The sequence below is a fragment of the Talpa occidentalis genome, unplaced genomic scaffold, assembly GCF_014898055.3.
Source record: "Talpa occidentalis isolate TD23 unplaced genomic scaffold, MPIMG_talOcc4v2.1 talOcc4.10, whole genome shotgun sequence".
Classification (NCBI taxonomy): Eukaryota; Metazoa; Chordata; class Mammalia; order Eulipotyphla; family Talpidae; genus Talpa; species Talpa occidentalis.
Genome location: NW_023600993.1, coordinates 54,118,707 through 54,132,513, shown reverse-complemented (window position 1 = coordinate 54,132,513; position 13,807 = coordinate 54,118,707). Strand labels below are relative to the sequence as shown.

General features: G+C 44.6%; 1 long non-coding RNA gene across 3 annotated transcripts in view; it reads right to left on the bottom strand.

The window, feature by feature from the left end:
• Window positions 1–11,545, bottom strand: part of LOC129145846 (uncharacterized) — a 38,523-nt gene extending 26,978 nt beyond the window's left edge. For all 3 annotated transcript variants that reach the window (XR_008551948.1, XR_008551947.1, XR_008551949.1), the window contains exons 1-3: window positions 11,452–11,545; window positions 7,274–7,811; window positions 2,402–2,599 (exon numbers count right to left, since the gene is read on the bottom strand). This is a non-coding gene — a long non-coding RNA (uncharacterized LOC129145846). The remainder of the gene's footprint in view (window positions 1–2,401; window positions 2,600–7,273; window positions 7,812–11,451) is intronic.
• Window positions 11,546–13,807: the final 2,262 nt, after the last annotated feature.

Below are 13,807 nucleotides of genomic sequence, written 5' to 3'. Positions count from 1 at the left end.
TGCCGGGGAGCTACCCACATGGCGCAGCAGACCTCTCCTGTCTTGCCTGCTGCTCGCCTCAGCAGTGTATTTCAGTCAGTCTGCCTGTTCTGTTCCCCGCTCTGTCTCTGGTGAATCCTCTCACCTCCCACACCTCTGGCCTGTGCCCCAGTTCTTGTATGCATGAATAAATAAATCCTTAAAAAAAAACCCAGAACAGAGAGACCAATCCAGCCAAGTGGGATTTCAGATCTACAGAATTGTGGGATAATAAATTTGTGTTATTTTCAGTCACTAAGTTTAAGGTAATTTGTTATGGCAGCAATAGAAAACTAATATATATGTGTGTATATGATATTTATGATTTTCAGTACTTTCCTACCTGGTATCATAGCTATGCAGATGTCACATTATGCTATTTATCATTTTCCACTTATCCTGCTGAAGCAATCTCTCACTATCTTAGTGTCTCTCGTATTGCAGACTTGAGTGTTCCATGCATTGTTTTTCAAGGCTCTCTGGGAAAGACACTCCTTCTCTAGGAGCCTGGTGTCTGGCTGGGAGTGAGACTGAGTGGCTGCTGGTTATTTCTGAGGCTACTAATCAATACTTACCATTAGGATGACAACTCCGTGCATCACTAAACTTTGACCTCTGTGCCCCAGAGCAGCCCCAAGATGCCAAATGATGTACAGACGATACACATATTCCTCAAATGCCATACCCCTTTCATAGACTTCCCTGAATTAGATTTTAGAGAATTTAGTGATGGCAACATACTGTTGCTAATGTACCAGGCAGCCCAGGATATTCAGAAAGGGTGCTTGGAGGAAGCAAATGTGCTTATGTTTCTTCAAAAGATCTTTTGGATGGATGCTTTGTTGGCCAGCTTTCCCAGTCTTCTACACTACTCAGTGTACGACAAAGTGTTCCTTAAGTGGGCCATGAAAGTAAGCAAACTTGGGCCTCCCCGGTGGTGCAGAGGTTGAGCGCTGGGCTGCGAAGATGCCCGCAGCCTCTGGAGCGCCGATTCGATCCCCGGCTGCTCCCCGGCCACCGGAGGAGGGTCCCATATGGCGCGCAGACCTCACCTGCCGCCCGCTGCTCCCCTCAGCAGTGTACTTCGGTCCTTCTGCCTGCTCTGCTCCCCGCTCTGGCTCTGGTGAATTTTCTCACCCTCCCGTGCTTCTGACTGTACCCAGTGCTTGTATAAATAAATGAATAAAAATAAATAAATCTTTAAAAAAAGAAAATAAGCAAACTTAAAAGGACAAGCCAGCAGTCGGCCCCCTCCTGGAAATCACAAGGTTGCCCTAAAAAAAATCTAAAAGAAGTTTAACTGCAATTCTCTTTTATCAAAAACTTTTGGAATTTTATTTCCCCAGAAATATGGCTCATTCAGGGAATTCTTCATTATGGTCTACCATCATGTAACGTCCAGGTATGCTCAATTAAAAGTGATGGTGCTCTTACTTTTCTGGATCTTTTCAAATGGGATCAGTGGCTAGAGTTGTTTTGGATTAAAATCAAATGGCTAATCTAATCAGGATTTCAAGAGGCAGTTATTTTTAAAAGAATCATACCTTAGTCAGTGGATCCCACACACTCAATCATTGTATGATACCAGTTGATTGCTTAGGTAAAAGGGGGATATCTTAGAACAGAAGGCTCATGAAATACCACTGAAGAAAGGATCATCATTGCAATGGAAATGAAAATTATTAGGAACCCCAAAAGACTGCTCCTTCCATCTCTTTCTCTCATTGACCTGGAGTTACTGATTTCGCATCATCGCTTGCTTTCCTCCAAAAGTCTCTGCTTACTAATTGGAATATCCAAGGCTAAGAATTCCACCAGCCTTGAGTTTATATCACTTTTAGTTTCTTCTCTTTTTCTTTTATTAAAGCTCTAATTGGTTTTATTAAACAACTTGTGACTTGGGCAGCAGCTTATGTAGCAAGTAGGAAGGCTCAGCTCTCTTGTATATCTGTACACCCCCCACCCCTCGCTCCATCATGACTACCTTCCCTCCCATCATGACTAACTTCCTCTAGAGTCTGAATTCTTATCCACTTAGCTATATATTCCCAGGAGAGAACCTGATTGGCTTGTGCAGTCAGGTTTAAACTCTGGTCCAATCAGCTGTATTCAGGACGAGTCAGGGTCTGGCTTTGACATGGAGGTCTGGTCCCTCCAGGTGAGAAATAGGGCTGAGAAGAAAGATAGGGTCTCTAGAACATTTTCTGAACTGATAATAGCAGATGACTTATTGCTACTTTTTCCTCACCAATCAGCAGTCATTTTTTTTTTTACCTTTATCTACACCACTATACTTAGCTCAGTACCTCTTGTATAAGACATGCTTAACATGTAACAAATATCAAGTTTTGTCCACCTCTATCATACATCTAGTAGTTCTTACCATATAGCTGTAACCCATATGGTTGAAGAAGAGAAGGCAGATGGACTGACCATGTCTAATTTCTTTCTTCCAGGACTGTTTTGGTTAATGCTAATAAATAACAATAATAATGATAATGTGCATTGTCCATTTTCCATTGGAAAATCATTATGTAAAGTGCTGTATACCGCATTATCCTGTTTCTGCACCATGACAGCCCTGTAAGGAAACAAGTTTAGAGAAGTTAAGTGATTTGGCCAAGGTCACCAGCTTCAAGGTACTGTGGCCAATTCTAAACCTGAAACCATAGCTCAATCCTCTTAGGCACTGAATTTTCTGTCTTCTTGCACTATAGGAGTCATGAATGAGGCTGACAGATGAGGTTAAGGGGAGAGGTGTTGGCTGGGTCAATGCCAATTTTGTGAACTAAACAAAATTGTTCCTTGCTAACAGTTTTTGAAAGCTTTTTGAACATGGCCTTGGGCCTTTCCTGGTTCTGAGGTTTTCCTACAACTCCTCTTAATTGAGTCTTTTCAGGCTGAACTGCAGGATTTAAGTAATTCAACAACAACAAAAAAAGATTTCTCAGAACTTCCTTTCCCTTTAAACTGGGGGAGTATGTGTCCCCAGCTTTCTGCTTTAACTACTTGAAAACATTCTGAGAACCTGAGACAAGACCTGGGTCAGGGCTGACATTTCTTATTGTGCTTTTCACAGTGAGGACTGAAATCTAGGCTCCCCATTACTCTCCAACCCAGGCGTGTACTGGTATCAGACTGACTTGCCCAGAGGAAGAAGCTGCCATATTCCACTTCACATCCTGGAGCACCCCATGGTGCATTTTGAACGGGGTAGCCTTAGATGGATGTAACGTTATTTCAGATTCCCTCTGCTTTGGATTACGGTTTTGATTATGACTGTGCTAATGCCATTTCTGAATATCACCTGTTCATTGGATTTGCTTTAGCTGCAAAGTTGTGTGGAAGAATGAAAACTCAGAATACTGGTAAGTAGAGAGTACTCAGGCCACTTCTTTTGCATTCTTATATACAATAACTTCTGCTCCAGAGTAGAGCACAACTTCCCAGTGGCTTCTTTTTATCTAAGGAGACAGTAAAGACTTTGTGTGCTGACTTTGGGATGATGCCGCCCGGAGGAGGATGCTATTAGCTGAGGGATTTCAGGCAAGTTATTGAGCTTCTACATACTTTAATTTTCTGCTCTATAAATTGGAAATATTAAAAGCACTATGTCACTTGTGCTTTGAGGATTCTTTGAGATAATGAACGTAAAGTGTCTGGCACATAGTTGGCATTCAGTAGGGACACTTTATTGCCAGCACCACCATTATAATTATTACCTACATCTTGGTATTGTTGAATATATGATGTAAGATCCACAATCAGTCTTCTTCCCAAGTTGGTACGCAATAAATGGTGGCTGTCATAATGTCTCTGCTGTGAATTTCAACTCTAAAAGTCAATCATTCCTTTCAGAGCTCTCCAAGGGTTGTTTCTGTATTTTTTTTTTTTTTTCATTCTGTAAGGTCTTTGGCCGGCCCTCACACCCCCATAGCTTTCCTCACCCTATTAAAAGATGCTTTCCTACTGCAGGCACTGATGGCCCGCACCCCAACATTCCCTTGCTTTCTCATGAATACACCACCAATCCTGTCCAGATAGTGATGTGCCTAGTCCCAGGGAGGAACCATGACAGGTACAAGCTGTTTACCGCAGTCCAATTTACCTTTATTTTAATTGATCTAGAACAGAGCATGTGATTGAGCTCTGGTCAATGAGATATAAGGGAAAGTCTCCCAATAAAAGGAGAGAGGAGTGTGCGATGACCCTCATGTTGGTCTTCCTTCCTGCTGTAGGTATTGTCATATGAAGACGTGATCCTTGGAGCTCCACAATTGCCATTTCGTGATCATGTGGACACTGCTAAACTTCCAAGTTGACTCTAAGAATGCTTCCTTCCAATCTTTATTTTTTTTAAGTTTTTTTTTTTTTTAAGATTTATTTATTTATACAAGCACTGGGTACAGTCAGAAGCGCGGGAGGGTGAGAGAATGCACCAGAGCCAGAACGGGGAACAGAACAGAGTGACGAAATACACTGCTGAGGGGAGCAGCAGGCGGGGCAGTAGAGGTCTGTCGTGCCATGTGGGACCCTCACTGGTGGCCGGGGATCTAACCGGTGCTGCAGAGGCTGCGGGCAGCTTTGCAGCCCAGCACTCAAACGCTGCACCACCAGGGGTGGCCCCAAACTTCTTAATATACAGTTACTGTTCTTTTGATTTGGCCTATTGTTAACCTGTGTTCTGCTACTTAGTTGATATATTCCTTTTCTGAAAATGACTGCTATTCCAATTCTGCTGAGGTATAAAGACATTTAGTTTCCATTTTCTTTTTCTACATTTGGATAATCAAGTGTCTTTAAATAAATTCCACACTCACCATTATAGCTAAACTGCCCTTGAAAAGGTCACCAATGACATCTTGATTGACATTTTCAATGACTTGGTCAAATTTCGCATCCTGATTAACCTCTGCTCCATTGGACAGCTTGACCGGTTTCTTACCCTTAAAGTGAGGGCCTCCCTTGGTGCGTCACTGCTCTCTCTCTTTACCGCTGTGGTACCTTCTTTGTGGGCTCTTCTCGTTCTTCCTCTGAACTGTGTATGAAATCTGACATTCTGCCCTTGGCCTTCTCCTCTCCCACTGGGTGTTTTCCTTAAATTCCTTCTCCATTTCCATGACTTTGGCTGCCGCCTGTGGGCCCTAGTGATGATCATATTTGCACCCCCAGTGCAGCTCTTCCTCAGTGTCATATCCACCTTTCTCTCTGGGAACAGGATGTGGCCCCCTGGGTAGCCCCACAGGACCGTCATATTTCATGACTGAATGATATCCCCCACAAATTACTTCTCCTCGCCATTCACACCAGCCCTCAGTTGAAAACCTCACTCATCCTAAGCAATTCCTTCTCTCCCAATAACCAATTAATCACCAAGTATACATTTTTTTTTCTATTTAAAGGAGGCTGTGGCAGCTTTTCCCATGTTTGCTGCCACATTCATTCATCATTTCTGTATTATAAAAGCTGCTCACATGCCTCCTAATCTCTCCTCTCCAATCATCTCCATTGCTGTTAGAGTTGATTTTCTAAAAGCAAATTGAATCACATCACTGGATTTAAAAACGTCCATCTGGGTCAAAGGTGTGTGTGTGAGGGGGTGAGCAGGGGTGATTGTGTTCGCCATCATGCCCTTCAAATAAAGTCCACACTTCCCAACAAGGCACAAAAGACCCTGCAGTCACTCTGTGTACATACCAGATGTTGCATTTCAGCATCTGCCATCTACCCTGCCTCCTAAGCTCAAGTTCCTAAAACTCTTCATTCCCTCTGCTATTTCCTCTGATACCCTCATCATTCTGATTCGTAGCATCCTCTAGTTCTCAAATCAAACCGCACTCCTTCCCCAAAGAATTTCCTATGCCTAGAACTAGAATTCCTTGACCCAGGCACTAATGACATTTAGGGCTCCACACTTCTTTGTTATGGGGGCTGTCCTGTGCACTGCAGGATGTTTAATAGCATCTGAGCCTCTACCTGCCAGCTGCCAGCAGCACTCTCCTCCCTCCACTGCAACAACTAAAAATGTGTCCAGACATTGCCAAATGTCCTCTGGGTGGTGTGGTGGGGGATGTTATTGAGCCTGGTTGAGAACCATTAAACTGGACGAGGTCCCTATCTAATCACCTGCTCTCTCCTGCTCATAACCCCCATGAAAATCTTTAAAGTGACTTATCTGATTGTCTCAACCATTTTTCTTTTAAGATTTATTTTTATTTATGCATATAAGAACTGGGGTGTAGGCCAGAGTCCTGGGGGGTGAGAAGATTCACCAGAGACGGTGTGGGGAGCAGAACAGGAGGATCTACTGAAATACACTGCTGAGGGGAGCAGCGGGAGAGATAGAAGAGGTCTGCTGTGCCATGTGGGTAGCTCCCTGGCCAGGGATTGAACTCATGTTGCAGTGGCTGCTGATAGCTTGATAACGCTGACTTTAACCCCTGCACCACCAGAGAGGACCTGTCTTAACCTTTTGAATAGACTTGTTCTCTCCAAGAGAGCATTTCCCAGGGACCTTTACCCAGCAGGCATGTGGTCTACCTTCTGGAAAGAGGGGTCCATGGTGGGAAGTGACCTTTTTTAATATCTGCCTGGTTTCCAATACTGTACTGACATAAAAGAACTCAAGAAATATTTGTTGAATGAAGAAATGATCAGATCGCTCTATTCAATCACTTTTTGTCTCTGTAAAACTTTTAGTAAGTTTCCTAGTCAAGGTCAGAGTCTTTTCTTTTCCTTACCCCATGATATTTTGCACGTTCCTGTTTCCCAGCATTGATTACATTGGATAATAATTACAAACAATTTGTTAATAAATATTTGTGGGAATTAAATCATACCCTCTTTATTTTTAGCTCTTTCTAGAAACAGAAAAGCTGGGCCCATTCCTGTGCCCAGGAATCTCAGTGTCTAACTCTTTCTTCTCTGCTCTACCTGTTCTGGCCTCCGTGGCTCTCAGCCATGCCTGCCCTTCCCCCACTCATCTGTCTTCTTTCGCTGACATTTCAGAGGAGGAATAATGGCCCAGGGCTGTTGAGAACTGACAGCCCAAATCTTCCTCTAGGTGCTATGCTGCCTCCTCTCCCCTGACTGCTCCCAGCCCTCGCAATGAGTTCTGAGATGTCTTAATATCATAAGGAGTTTGCTCAGGAGCCTCTCCCAGGAATGGGAGACACCATTTCTGCACTGTCCAACCACCTGGTAACTGGAAAATCAAGGGTGAAAGGGAGTTACTATATTGTTAAAATAAACTAACATTCAAAAGTTCAGCCCGCTTGGGGAAAGAGTTTAGTAGTCAGAGAAAAGCTGGGTAGCGCCGTATGGTTCATATGCCTCCGTCAGTCACAAAGCCCTATGCCGAGAAGATGCCGGAGTTAACATTTATATTTAGCATCCGACCCTCTGCATAAATAACAGCATAGAAGCTGGTGTTTGTTTTGAGGTCAGCTTCATTTAAATAGCAAGGCCAGGTGCAGACACAGACGCTGGACCTTTGAACTCCTTGTGCTGCAATCCAGATGTTCGGCAGAGGTGATAAACTTGGGTCACTGACAGCGAGAGTGTGTGGTGCTCTTCTAGCATCTTCCACAAGGAGCCCTGGACAGCAGACTTGGCTCCAGGCCCATTTTTCTAGTGAGAGTCAAGAAACCGTAGCAGCTGCCGTTGTTGCTAGGCATGAGGGATCAGTCACTGGGGAGTTGGGAGAGTCTGTAGGGGGAGGTGGGTAGCAGGAAGGAGGTCACCAAATTGAGCGTGCTTAGCCGCTGCCCACGTTTGCATTACATGAAGACACTCTGCAATGGGAAAAATAAGCTTTTAATGACAGCCCTGAACAAATATGATCCGTGTGACCAAATCAGACTCAAAAGCAACTGCTATCATTTCTTATGGGAGGATTTGCTAAATTGCATGGTTGTTCTAGGGGTTTCCTCATCCCACACTACCTCAAAAGTATGCACAGAGCGAGGGGTTTGAACTTTTTGAATTTAATGCAAAGCACATATGTTGTTTGGGTTTTGCTTGTTTTGTTTGTTTGTTTGTTTTTATGGTTACAAAATATGTTACATAAAAAAGAACCCTATAGCAATAAAATGGCAATGTACACACACACCCTCCAAAAGGATGCAACACATTTCTAATGAAAGGAAACAACCACCTTCGCTTTATCCACACGAAAAATAAAAATGAGGAAGAGGGATCGATTCATTCACAGATTGTGGAATCTTACTGTTTACTGAACTGCGAGTGAGTAGTTTTGAGGCTTGACTTAAAACGGGAATTTTCAAAATGAAGCCGCTCCTGGAGGAGTGAAAAGACTGACAATGGCAAAGGCGACTTGAGTGCCGGGCTTGGCGCTGACCCCCGCTTCCTGCCTTCCAATCGCAGCACTCCACTCAAAGTGCTCTTGTCAAGGGTTCCAGTGACCTTCTAATTGCTAAATCCAAAGGGCATTTTTTGGTCCACTTGTGACCCGAACTCTCTTCAGCAGATGACATAATTGCCCACTCTCTCCTCCTTGAAAGGCGCTCTCTCCATGCTTCAATGACACCGTCCCATCCTGGCTGTTGGCTGGCTTCCCCGCCACTCCTTCCCAGAGCTACTCTGGACTGTCTGTCCTCTTCTTCACAATGGCTCTGGGCAGCTGCCGTGGGCTGCTGAGGCTTTGTGTATATTTTCTTATCAATTCTTCATAGCAACCCCGAGAAGCAGGACTCAGTGGCTCCATTTCACAGACAGGGAAAGTAAGGCTCTGAGTGATGAAGGGAGCCTCACTCAGTATCACAGGGCCAATAAGCAACAGGACTAGAATTCCCGTCTAGGTTTGTTCGAATCTAGAACCAAGTTCTCAATTATTTTACTATACCTTCTCTTCTCCAGGTAAGCCCTAAAACAGACCGCCTGTTCTTCTCTCTTCCCCTTTCCCCATAAACGCTCATCCATTGCCTTGTTTTCAGCTAGTACCTCTATGTTATCTTCAGTGATATGACATCTGATCGCTGATCCTTATTATCAACTATTTTCAAGATATCTTCATTTGCACGTGCCACAGACACCTCGTAGGTGGTGATGGTGAACTCCCCAACTGCCATTGCGCTCCCAATGTTACCCAAAGTCCATGATTGCTGAAAGCATAGGCATGTGATGGAGTCTGTAAGACATGATGAGGGAGAGATTGCTGGGGATGTCTAGGAAAGGTTTTTCTCCCTTTTGGAAAGACACATGAAAGATGGCTCCTTTCCTTCCTCAGATGTTGCTGTCTTATAATATCAGAGTGGCGACCATCATCTGCAACCATGAGGGGTAGGTCAGACCCACCAAGAGGAGGGTGAAGCCTGGGTCCTTAATGACGAGCTGATTACATTTGTCTGGGACTGGTGCTTCCAATTATGTTAATAGTACATTTCCTCACTGTAAGTTTTTGTTTTGTGGTGTTGTTACTTGCAGCCAAAAGCATCCTAAGTGACATCAAATTCATCACCTCTACAACTCTACTCAATGTCTCCTCCTAACAGCCTTCCTTCTGATGACTCTATCTCTTTTAATACCATCATGATTCACTGAGTCACCAAAGTCATTATCATGGACAGCATACTTGACTCATCCCAAAGTCCAATCATGAATTAAGTCCATTGGATTCTATTATTGAAAAACCTCATTGCTTTTTTTTTTTTTACTAACTCTCTTATCTTTTATCATTTTTTGCCATTTTTACTGTTCTTCCGCATGTTACCTCACTCTAAGCCAAGTCACCACCATCTATTAATACATTACTTCCTAAAAGATTTTAAAACTCATACCAACCCTGAAGCTTCCTTGATTAAAATGTATTGATAGTCTACCCTTGTTTTCAAGATAAAATCCAACTGGTCAGCATAGTTTTTAAGATACTTCAAGGTGGGGCTTACCTCTCTGGACTCACCTGTACTACTCCACCTGTACTCGATGTACCAGCACATATTTTGTGGCCCATGACTCACGGCCCCTTCAGGCACTGCATGTGCCATTCCCTTGGCCTGGAATGTCCCCCCTGACTTGTCTCCTGGACAACGCTGGCTAGCTGGTATGTTCTTAGGAACCTTGGTTTGCCTCGCATATCACACAGCAGGTGTGGATTTCATGCATGCCAGGAATGACTTTTTTTTTAGTTTTTCATCTCTCCCCCATTGATTTTTATTTTGAAACCCCCGCCTCAGCTCAATCCCAATCAGTTTGGCACCAGCTTTATCTTCAGCTCTGTCTCAAAGTTCTAGGCTTCCGAGTGTCAAGGCACTGAGAGGTGTCTGCCTGGTGTTGGGGCATCTCTTCATCATAGGCTGATGTAGACATCCCTGTTTTTCTTTATGGCCTCTTCAAGCACAGGAGGCATGTTGGCAAGGCCAGTTCTTTGCTAGGTTCCTAGAATATCTGTGAGAGAGACTTGGACAATATCTGCACAGACACATCCAGTGGCTCTCTGGTTCTGGGGTCTGCCTCTTTCCTGCACACTCTCTGTGGAAGGATTCCCTCTGCTCTCAGCACTTAGTCTTCTCTTTCTCATCAACTTTTCTCTTTTCTCTCTCCCTCAGCACCTGGAAAGTGTTTCCCGGTCCGGAAAAAGCCGTCCCCTCTGCTTCCTTCTTCTGTACATTTGTCTCTCCCCCACCTCCCCTAAGTTCTCCTGTGGGAACTCTGAGTGTTGAAATGATGGAACATAAGAGACCAGAGGCCAGCAGGCCTCTGTCACATTTCTTCCTTAATACAAAGAAAACAGGCCCAATAATCTGCTTGGGAAAGGTGAAAACACAACAGGTCCTCAGGTGTTCAATGCCATTATAACATTGGTGAGAAAAAACAATCCTGTTGGACCCTGAGCAACAAAACGTGATTTGGGAATCCGCTTTCATTACCTGCTATTTCACTCAGGTCTGCAGTTTCCAAGAATCTTTTAAGCAAGGACCTATTGCATCCAAGGATAAAAGAACACAGAGGGGGAATCACAATCCCCTGGAAGCTACAGCCCTCACTACCATGATCTTCCCTGTGTCTCCCCCAGACTGTGCCAGAAGCCAAGGCCTGTGTCCTTCACCCCAGGGGTGTTGGCACCTGATCTCTGGCACATAGTAGGCACCTTGGAGGTAGCTATCAAAAATGAAAATAAAAGAAAGAAAAGAGAGGACTTTGGAGTCAGGAGTTCTGTGTAAATCCTGCCAACTTACTTCCCTTCTATCTAGCAGCAGTAGCCATGGGAGAGGTGATTGGTACAATGCCTGCCGCCGCCCCCCCCCCCCCAACCCGGAGCTCTGTTGTTTCTATGTTTAGCCTTTCCTAGCCTTACCAGAGTCTGACTCACTTTTACTATCTCCCCTCACCCTTCAAGCGGCCCATACTTCCTTATCAGATGCCTCTCCCCTGTAAACTTATTTTTTTTTTTTGTATACTTAGATTTTTGCTTACTCCTTCAGGTGGGTGCCTTTTCTTTTTCCACCACCTTCAGGATTCTTGTGTTCCAAGGATTCAGTCTGTGATGAAGTACAAAGAACTCAGAATTCTAGTTCCACCACACCCTGGTTCTGGAACACTGGGCAAGTGTGTGAGTGTCATGTCTTCTCCTCATCTGGAAGATGGGAATGTTAACTAATTTATCCAGATCCTTCCGAGCATGGGTTCTGGAAGCCACATGCCTGGGTTGAAATCCTTGCCCTGCCACTTTCCAAATGTGTGGCTCAGGGCAACTGGTTTTCCCTTGTCTTAGTTGCCTTATTTATATAAAGGGGCCATCACAGAAGTTCCGCTACAGGGTTATTGTTAGATTCATTGAGTTAAAATACCTCAAGTGAGTCACATCTCACTTGAGACAACAGGCCATATATGTTGGTTATTATTATCCCACAGGTCACCTCCGCTACTTGGAAGCTCATGCATATTTGTCAGCTCAAGCTCCCATAACAAATGTCACAGAGCAGGTGATTTAAACAACAGCCCTCACAGTCTGGGGGCTGCCAATCCTAGGTCAAGGTGTCAGCTGGGTTGGTTTCTCCTGAGACCTCTGTGCTTGCAGCCAGCCTCCTTCTCTGTGTCATCTCAAGTCTCTTCCTTACCTCAGGAGGACATCAGACACATGGGACTAGGGGCCACTGAATGGTTTCATTTCACTTAATCACTGCTTTGAAGGTCCTGTCATCAAATACCCTAACTGAGGCTAAGTTAGGGTTTTAATGTATAAATTTGGGGAGACACATTTCAGTCATAACATGTAAGTAGACCCCAAGATTAGGTGTTCCCGTGGGTGAGCCTCTTTATTAATCTAATTTTAAATGATCAAATCCTAGGATGTTTGGGTTCTCAAGTTTCTATTTGTGGTGTGATAGAGAGAACATGCCATCAGAGAGGATTTGAAACCCAGATTAAAATCCTGTTCATGGGGCCTCCCTGGTGGCGCAAGGGGTTAAGATGCAACCTATGAAGCTATCTGCAGCCTCTGTAGCACAAGTACCATCCTCGGTTCCCCCCCCCCCCGCCCCCCTCTGGCCAGGGAACTACCACATGGCGCAACAGACCTCTCCTGTCTTCCCCGCTGCTCCCTTCAGCAGCATATTTCAGTAGATCTGCCTCTTCTGTTCCCCACTCTGTCTCTGGTGAATCCTCTCACCCCCCACACCTCTGGCCTGTACCCCAGTTCTTTCATGCATAAATAAATAAATCTTAAAAAAAATCCTGCTCATGGTTCCATGGCTGTGGGTGAATCAGGTGCTAGGTTGGAGCTCTAGGTCGTCCCCTGAGGAGAGGGAAGAGAGGGTAGCTCGCGGCGGCGAGAAGCTACAAGGATCAAGGGCTGCCGTGTGTGTGAAGGCACTGAATAATCTCTGTGTCCTGGGTTTTTGTCTCTGATGAAAACGACAGACCTAGATGGATGGTCTTGACTCTCCTTTCCAATCCTCCAAATTCCATGCTCTGATTTAAGTATTAAGTACCAGCTGCTGGGGAAGCAGTTTTTGTGCCCAGGTGTCAATAGACATTGTTGAGCTAATGCAGGAAATTGCCCCGGGGCAGGTAACCCCTGTTTTCTCATATTCTTGTCACACTGGAGCGGTGCCAACAGCATCATTTATTCCCTGGGGTCTGGCATGAGTGACTGGTCTGCCTTGGCGGGAACTCATAGTAACCTGGGCCCAGAAATGAAGTTTGCTAGGATCAGAAACCATTTCTGCCTCGAAGACTCTGAGCTCTCAGAATGGAGCACTTGGACTTAACTACCACAACTGCCCACCTTCCCGGGCATCTCCCAAGCCTGCCAGTCCTTCAGTGACTGTTGTGCTTTAGAGGCACAAGTGAAAAGGGGGCCTAAGGGATGGACTTGGGGAGAGTCATGCTGAGTTTGAATTCAAATTGACTCAGGACAGGGACTCAATTTCTTCACCTATCATATGGGATGATAATAGTTCTTATCTCACTAGATCATTTGGGGTTTCAATTAGGCTAACAGATACAAATGTCCTCCACTCAGTCCACAAATAGTTTTGGCGCTCCTGCTCTATATAGGAACATTCCTTTAACTGTTCTAGGGGATGCAGAGTAGAGTAAAGCAAAGCCCAGGATCCTGATAGAAATAAAATATTAGTGAAATAGTGAGGTGAAAAACAAATCATACATCACCTTGTGACAGGGTGTAAAGAAAAATCATGCAGGATAAGGGGCTAGCACCGATGGGATTATTTCAGCTAAGATAACTTAAGCAGGGAGGTCCTCTCTAAAGAGGGGCATTTAGCAGATGCCTGGATAATGAAGAAAGGAAGCAATGGAAACATCTGGG